At 50.6% G+C, this 8,030-nt stretch overlaps 1 protein-coding gene across 46 annotated transcripts in view; it reads right to left on the reverse strand.

The window, feature by feature from the left end:
- NRXN1 (neurexin 1) overlaps positions 1-6,427 on the reverse strand; it is a 988,232-nt gene extending 981,805 nt beyond the window's left edge. For 26 of the 46 annotated variants that reach the window (XM_083733051.1, XM_083733048.1, XM_083733042.1 and 23 more), the window contains exon 1: positions 6,069-6,427. The gene's annotated coding sequence lies outside the window, so the exon portion shown is untranslated. The remainder of the gene's footprint in view (positions 1-6,068) is intronic. The other 20 variants (XM_083733018.1, XM_083733014.1, XM_083733040.1 and 17 more) reach the window with 3 other exon arrangements.
- Positions 6,428-8,030: the final 1,603 nt, after the last annotated feature.

The following is an 8,030-nucleotide window of genomic DNA, read 5'->3' on the forward strand; positions in this document are numbered from 1 at the left end:
TCAAGTCTTGCTTTGCGCATTTTTATACTTTGCGATTTCAAAGGAACAGAAGAGGAAACGGATAGCAGTAGCACTATGTAAGTCTTGGCACATTTGTAATTTATTATGATGATGTTGTTGTTGTTGTTGTTGTTGTTGTTATTTTATTAAGTTTATATACTGCCCTTCATCCAAAGAACATGTTTAAGAACATAATAATGTGGTTTTCACAAGGTCAGACCATTGTAAAGTGAGTATTGTACCACTGACTGGAACTCACATTCCAGTGTTTCAGATTACTTTTTCCTCATCCTAATGGGAGACTGAATGAATCTGGAACTTTCTCCATGAAAATAATGTTCTTTATCACTGAGCTATGGATCAGCTTATACCTCCCTGTATGAGTAATGGGACCACTTGGCAACAGCTACACAAATCAAGAATAGGACTTCATTGTATAATTTCTGAGAGTGAGCTCTATTTGAGGACAGGGAAAGAAGTGTCTTTGTTGGGACTGAAATGCCCCTCTCAATAAAGTATTCCTTTATGAAGGGATGTGGGCAGTGCATTAATATGTGAAGCTGTGTGGTAAAAATGCAACTGTTCAATTAAATTAGAATGCATTTAGGGTGCTGTTTCCAAATGCATTCAGGAACCCACTAAATATGGCCATACCTTCCAACATTTCACAGATGAAAACAGGAGCGTGCTTCTAACATCCCAGTTCTAACTCAGTGACCCTAGTCATTGTTCCAGCATTGCCCATTTGCCAAAGGCTCCTTGCTATCAGCTACAGTCTGCTTTAGCCCATCCTCCACTGAACGAGACCCAAAATGTGGCATCTGACAATGCAACCATGGGCAAAATGACAGGCAGCACACTGCATGCTTACTATCAGTGCTCATTAATAATTATAATTAATAATTATATGCACGTGAACTAGAGAAGAGGTGTATCATTGCACAGTCCACTTTTGATACTGGGTCTGAAGTATGTGTAGAGGTAGGTGGAACTCTGAAGAATGCAAACATGAGTACCTCGTGCTAGCAAAATGCTAGGATGCAGGGCCAGCCCTACCATTGGGGGTAGGGGATACTGCAATTTATGGGAGGTGCTTGACCCCACCACTATTCCTTCATAAATAAATAAAGCTCCCTTTTCCCCTTCTATTATCCACCACCACCGCTCCTTTAGTACCCCCTTTTGTGGGGCTGACAGGGCTGTTTGTACCACACCACCTCCCTCCCTCCACCTCACCTGCAACCTGCAGCCCTCAGGTGTTGTGAGGGATGCTTCCCAGTCACCAGCTTCTTAGGTGGTGCCAGTCCAGCCAGCTTCTTTAAGCAGAAAGATGGCGACCATTGTGCCATATGCCTCAGGCGGCAAATTGTCTTGGGTCTACTCTGTGAGCAAGGCATCCTCCAAGGCAAAAACAAAAATGGGCGGAATAGGGGGCAAGGATTGATCAAGGTTTATGGCGGATAATATGGACTGTCCCTCATAAATAAGGAAAGGGGAAGCGCTTTAACGGTTGTGGGTTGTTGTGTTGGGGCTGCTGGTGGTTTGGTCAGCGCTGCTCAACTTGAGGTAAATTTCTTGGGCCCGAGACTGAGGGTCTTTTTCCACGCAGGCGCAGACGGCCTTGTGCGCGTTTGTTTGGACCCTTTGGGCAATAGCCGAGCACGGCCAGAACAGTAGCAGCAAAAGCCTCTCTTCACCTCCTGAGGCAAGAGCCAACCCCGCCGAGACTTCGACGGAAGACGCAGCCAGCAGGCCCTTCCCCACCTGGAGAGAAGCTCTGAGGCGGCAAGCGCCGCCAGCTGCCCCGGCCAGCCAGGTGTCTCTCCCCGCTGTCCGGAGGGCCAGCTGGGAAGGAGGCGCCACAATTTATGGCACCGCATTGAGCGTCCGCTGGCTCCTTCGTCCTCCCTCAGCCTCCTTCTGGCGCTCCCACACGCAGCAGCGGCGGAGGCAGCAAGCAGCTCCGCCCCGCCTCGCTCCGCCTTCCTCTTGCCCGGCAGCGCGCGCGCCAGGCTCGGAGGCCGCCGGTGCCTTGGCAATCTCGGCGCCTTGGCTGAAGGCAGGTGCGGGAAAGGAGCCCGGCTCCCCTTGGCTCTCCACAGCCCAGGCGCCGGCGGCGCACCCGCCTTCCCCCCGGGAAAGGAAGCGTTGTGCGTCTCCGTGCGCTTCGCGGTGTGTGTGTGTTTTGGAGAGCGGTGGCGCGCGCCTGCCTTTGGTCGAAAGTATCCCGGGGAAAGGGGTGGGGATCTCTCGAGCCTGCGGCCGGGGGAAAAGGATGGGTGATGCGAGAGGGTGGACGGGGTTCCTCGTCCAGCAGGTCTGGGGGAACGAAGGAGAATCGCCAGAGCAGAAAGCATCTGTCTCCGCGCGCTGCTGGCGCCTCTGATTGGCCGGAGCTCTCCAAGGTCCCGCGCATCGCTTTCTCAGCTCTGCTTTACGAGACGCTTTTTAACTGCAAGGCTCCGACCCGCCAGCGGAGACCTTCCGCGCGCAAAACACACACATGCACACATGTGCGTTCTGGCTCGCTCCCCAAGAGTGTGGGTGTGCGCTGGATGCGACACACGCCGAGCCTGGAGCCTGGGTGTTGTTGTGTTTTATGCATGCAAAGCATGCGCTCTGCCCCTGAGCTGTGGCCCTCCTCGCAAAATGTTAGGTAGGGCCCATCCTCTTACCAGAAGGAGTTCTCAATGGGCCCAGCTAACCAGAGATCATTGGAACCGGAGACCCCAAGAATCCAAACCCGCATGCAAACCGTGCGCTCTGTCTGTAAACCCTTCCTGGAAATGTGGGTGTGCTCAGTGAAAAATGCTAAAGGAAAGGGGGGCCAGGCAATGAATATGTATCTGTGTTGGGATGCGAGGTGGGGGTGGGATAGTTCATTAATTACAGGAAATAGCTTCTTGAATGAGAGCTAATGAATTTGAAGGAGGATAACCTGTGTAGGAGCTGGAGGGATTTTTTTACTTGACCCAATGTTTCACGGTTGCGATGGGAGGTGGGGGGAAAAACAGAATTGCAGAGCAAAGCTGCAGGAAGGGGGTTCATTTGTACAGATGCAGGTGTGTGCCAGGGAGAGAGAGAAAGAATCACATGGAAGGGCTGTGGGGGTTTTGTGTGGCAGAGTAAGCAATGGGGAGAGAATGCATCGATTTCGGGTGTTACAAAGAACTGCGGAAGGAACTGATTGTCTGCCTCACTCCCATTAGTGAAAAGAGGCTCTGTATGGAGAGAGAGAGAGAGCCAGCCTTCCATCCACAGCAGTGAGCATCATAAGAGGCGTTTGGATAAGGAGTTGACTGTGCAAAAAAATAAAACAATAAAAGTGAGGAGGCAACCGAGGGTGTGATCATATCTACGACATGAGGTGTCATGATGGTGAGGCATGAGTGAGCAGGAACTGGCATTGGGAGGGGGAGAATGAGCACCCCCAAGGAGTATGTGGAAAGTGTGTTGTGTTGTTGGGTGGGTAAACTGCAGAGGTGATAAAGTGCATGTGAGAGAGGAATGGTGTACACACGGCGACGGTGTGTCGTCATTAAATGTGCAACTTATTGCAGCCGCCGTTGTGATGGGTGAACACAGGGGGTTACTGCAAGTGTAAGAAACAGAAGGGGATTTTTAATTTTTTTTTGGGGGGGGGGGTCTCCCTGTGCCTTACTAGACTGAAATGCATTTGCTGCAAGTGATGAGGAAAGTGTGTGTGCTTGTGGATTTGCATTTCTGGGTCTACAGGTTTGGAGATGAAAGGTGAACACCTGAAGAGAGCAACTATGTGTGTAAAGTGGGGTGGGGTGGGGGGGCTGTTGCTGAGGCCACTGTGAGAAGTTGATCATCTGTGCGCCCAATGGCATATACGGTATGCATACAGATGGAATGGAAATCTCCCAGAGATATTATGTTTTCCAAAAGTTCCTGGAGCCACAGCCATTCAGTCTGTGGCTTGGAGGAGAGTTTTTGTTTCTTGTCTGCATTTCATATAATCTTTAGAAAACGGCTATTGGCAGGGGTGGTGAAGGTGCAAATCCAAAAGGGGACGAGAGATGGGCGAGCTGTAGCTATGGATAGGTAATTGTCTGTATGATTTAAGAGTTAAAATGCTCTCAGAAAGGAGTCTCCTCTGGTCTGTGGTTGTGAGGTTATGTGGTTAATATTAGTATTTTTTTGGGGGGGGGGAATCATGTCTGTCCATCTCAAGGGGAAAGGCTATTGCTGGATTGACCACACATACGGGAAGGGTAGGAGCTGTGCCAGTGGGGAGGAAAAAGTGACCAGCTGCGTTGCTGGAAGACTGGACAAGGCTGTATGTGTGAGCACACAAAATAGACCTAAGAGCCAGGAATGAATAGCAGAGTGGTCCCTACAAGTGTCAGCAGGAGAGAGACATTGAGCTAAGGAGATCCCTCTTCAACATCCTTCTTAGATGAAATTGATGGCCAGCCCCTTTTCCTTCTTCTCTCCCTCTCTCCCCCTCCCACCCCACTCTCTCTGTGCTGCCCTCCTCCTCATGCATGCATATATATATATATATATATATATATATATATTGCCAAAACAGCAGCAAATAAAAAATAAATAAATAGCCACTTGCTTATTTATTATGGCTGATACAATGATAAACAGCACCGACTGTCTAGTCATTTGCAAAACAAGTGAAGCAGATATATATAATGGAAGATGGACTGGTGATTTAACAGGCATGCTTTTAAAGTGGGCTCTCAGACCTTTTAAATATATAAAGAAAGAGAGAGAGAGATTAAAACCTTTTTGTCCTTTCCCCCCTCCATTTAATAAGGTGGGGATACAGTGTTGCACCGCTCATCAATAAATGCAACGCCCTCCTCTAAGGGAGAAAAAAAAAATACCTGATCGGGGTTTTAAAAAATTAAAATCACGTTTTGGTCACAGGTGCCCCAACTGAGCTATTAAAACAAGGGCGGAGGAGCGGGAAGGAGGGAAGGAGACTTAAAGCAAGGGAGAGAGATATGACAATAAATCCTTAATAAATAGCAGGTCATTTTGGCACATACAGTCTTGGCAGCGTCCTGCTGTTATAAGTGTCCATAGGATTTTCTCCGGGTGCGGGAAAGACCTGGAGAGCACACGAATGGTAGACTCAAATAAATAAAAAAACGGGGAGCTCGGGGTGGAGGTGTTGGGGGGACACACAAAAACAACCTTTGCTGCAGCCAAAGAGAGCAGCGCTTTAGTTCAAAAGCGAAATCCTTAACACCACCATTATTTGTATTTATTTATGGTTACTTAGCGCCCCCTCCCCCATTTTCGTATATCCCTACCTACTTATTTCCTAGCATCGAGTCCTTTCTTTGGCTACTAAGGGGGAAAACACGGGATTATTTTCCTTTTTTCCTCTACCAAGGCTGCAGATACATATATAGATATATACATACGGATAAAATCCAAAATAAGGCACCAACAAGGCTAAGAGCAGTTTCTTCTAACCCATTAGGTAGGCAAAGGGGAGGCAATAGGGAGAACACCCCCCCAAGCTCTCTCGAACGGATCTCCATAAAAAACGTCCCAAAATGCCAACCTTTCGTCAAACCACCTTGCCAGCTTCCCACCCGCTCCCCGAAACGCTCCTTATTCCCATTGCCCCATCTCCTTCCAACGTAGGTGTGCTGGGAGGAAGGAAGGTGGCGGAGGGGTAAGGTGGGGGTAAGGAGAGAGACATGCAAGAAGAGGATCGATTCCCACCCTCCCCTCTCCCCCCCCCCATCCGCGAGTCTCCAAAACGCCAGCGAGACCTGCCTCCCCTCCCTCCCTTTCTCTCCCCCCCCCCACCCCACCCCCGATCGCGAATAAATCACCACCGGCAGCCTTTCAACTTCCTAACCAGCCACCATCGCGCGGAGATCGTCTACCTTTTCCTTCCCCCCCCCCCCCCAAATTGAGGAAAACGCCGCACGCCAAGCCGGAGCGCCTTCTCCTGCCTCCTCGACGGACCAGAGCGTCCCTAACACGGGTCCTTAACGCCCGCAGCCTCGCCGATCTTCTCCGCTGCTGCCGCCGCCGCCACCTGTCCCCTCCCCAAGCCAGCTATTTACCTGCACGGCTGTTCCTTTCCGCTCGCAAGGACGGCTCTCGAGGCATGTGTTGGCCAAAGAGAATTTCCCTTAGGTTCCTTTTCTCTCTCTTTCTCTTTCTCTCTCTCTCTCCCTTTCCTTCTCTTCTTCCTTCCTCCTCTTCCTCCGCTGAATAAGGCAGGATCGGCGGGGGTGGGGGGGGGAGAGAGAGAAAGAGACGAAGCAGGGGGTAGAAAGGGAGGGGGGTCTTTAAAAAAAAAAGTGCCGTCCGTTGCCTTTTCAGCAGCGTCAGGCTCCGGCTTCTCTCTATCTCGCAGAACCGGGGAGGAGAGGCAAGCGAAAAGGAGGGCTGGCGGGGGCCCACGTGACCGCCTGGTTGCTGTCTGTCTGCAAGAGGAGGGAGGAGCCGTCCTCTCTGCAGCATCGTGGACAGTAGCCGCTCCCTCCTTCCTTCTCTCCCTCCCTCTTTCCACGGCAGCCTCCATCTCTCCATCACAGGCAGGCTGGAGCAAAAGGGGAGAGACAGGTCTGCGCTTCATCTTCGGGGGGGGGGGGCTTGGGAGCAGGGGACGCAGGGTAGAACGAAATGCAATTTATAGATTGGATCCAAAACAGCCCCTTTGTTCCTTTTTTTCCCCTTTCTCCTTTTTGCACCAAATTCTGATCTTCTCTTCAAAGCCGGTGACGTGATCGTGCTTTCTAACACGCCCCCTCCCCGAGCCTTTTCCACAGCAGGGATCCTGTATATAGAGATGTGTCCTGCTGCTGCGGGTTCCCCCCCACCCCACCCCCAGAAAATGGAAACCTCGTGGAGCATTGCCTAGCGGTCGGTGGGTAGCAGAGGATGGGAACTGAGGAGGCACCCCCCCCCCCAATATTCCCCGCCTTCAGACCGGCTCTGGGTTTCCACAAGAGGCACGCAGGCACGCACCCTCCCGTTACACACACAGCCCGGTTGTATTTATGTATGGATCAAGGCAAACATGCAACTTTATTTACAGAAAGAAAAGATGAAGACGCAAAGTGGACCTTATTTACGCAGGGATGTTGAATGTTCCAGCACGTGCTCAGACAGCATTTGTATTTGCGTGTGTGTGTATGTGTGTGTGTGAGAGAGAGGTTTCCCTGCAACTCAATAGATTAATGTTATAGATGGAACCACCTTCTCTTGTGTCATCTGCCAGGAGAATCAGTAGAAAGCCAAGTGAGAGATGAGAATAAGAAGAGCTCTGCTGTAAAGTCTACCTAAAGGTGAAGGGACCCCTGACCATTAGGTCCATTCTTGACCGACTCTGGGGTTGCAGCACTCATCTCACTTTATTGGCCGAGGGAGTTTCCGGGTCATGTGGCCAGCATGACTAAGCCGCTTCTGGCGAACCAGAGCAGCACACAGAAACGCCGTTTACCTTCCCGCCGGAGTGGTACCTATTTATCTACTTACACTTTGACGTGCTTTCGAACTGCTAGGTTGGCAGGAGCAGGGACCGAGCAACGGGAGCTCACCCCATCACAGGGATTCAAACCGCCGGCCTTCTGATCGGCAAGTCCTAGGCTCTGTGGTTTAACCCACAGCGCCACCTGCGTCCCCAAAGTCTACCTAGTTCACCCTTATCACCAGTCAGACAGATACCTTTGGGGACCTCTGACAAGAAAGACACGTAGGCACCAGTCATCTGCTGTCACCTGCCTCCAAAATCTGGTACTTCGAGAAGTATACTGCCTCTGAATGTGATGGTTCTAATTGACCTAGCATGGCTAACAGCCTATCAGCTATGAATATGCCTCATTTTAAAACCCAGCTAATGGGTGGGGTGCTTGTCAGCTTTTGATGTGCAAAGGCTCCTGCCTTAGGACTAGCCCTTTGGCTGCATCTTCTGGTCTCTCCTCTGCCACTGTGAGTCTTCAAAATGTTTTGTCCCCCCTAAAGCCCAAACAACTTTCTTCCAGCAAAATAACTCCACAGCAGAAATAAATCAACCTTTC

This window comes from Podarcis gaigeae (assembly GCF_964106915.1).
Source record: "Podarcis gaigeae genome assembly, chromosome: 3".
Classification (NCBI taxonomy): domain Eukaryota; kingdom Metazoa; phylum Chordata; class Lepidosauria; order Squamata; family Lacertidae; genus Podarcis; species Podarcis gaigeae.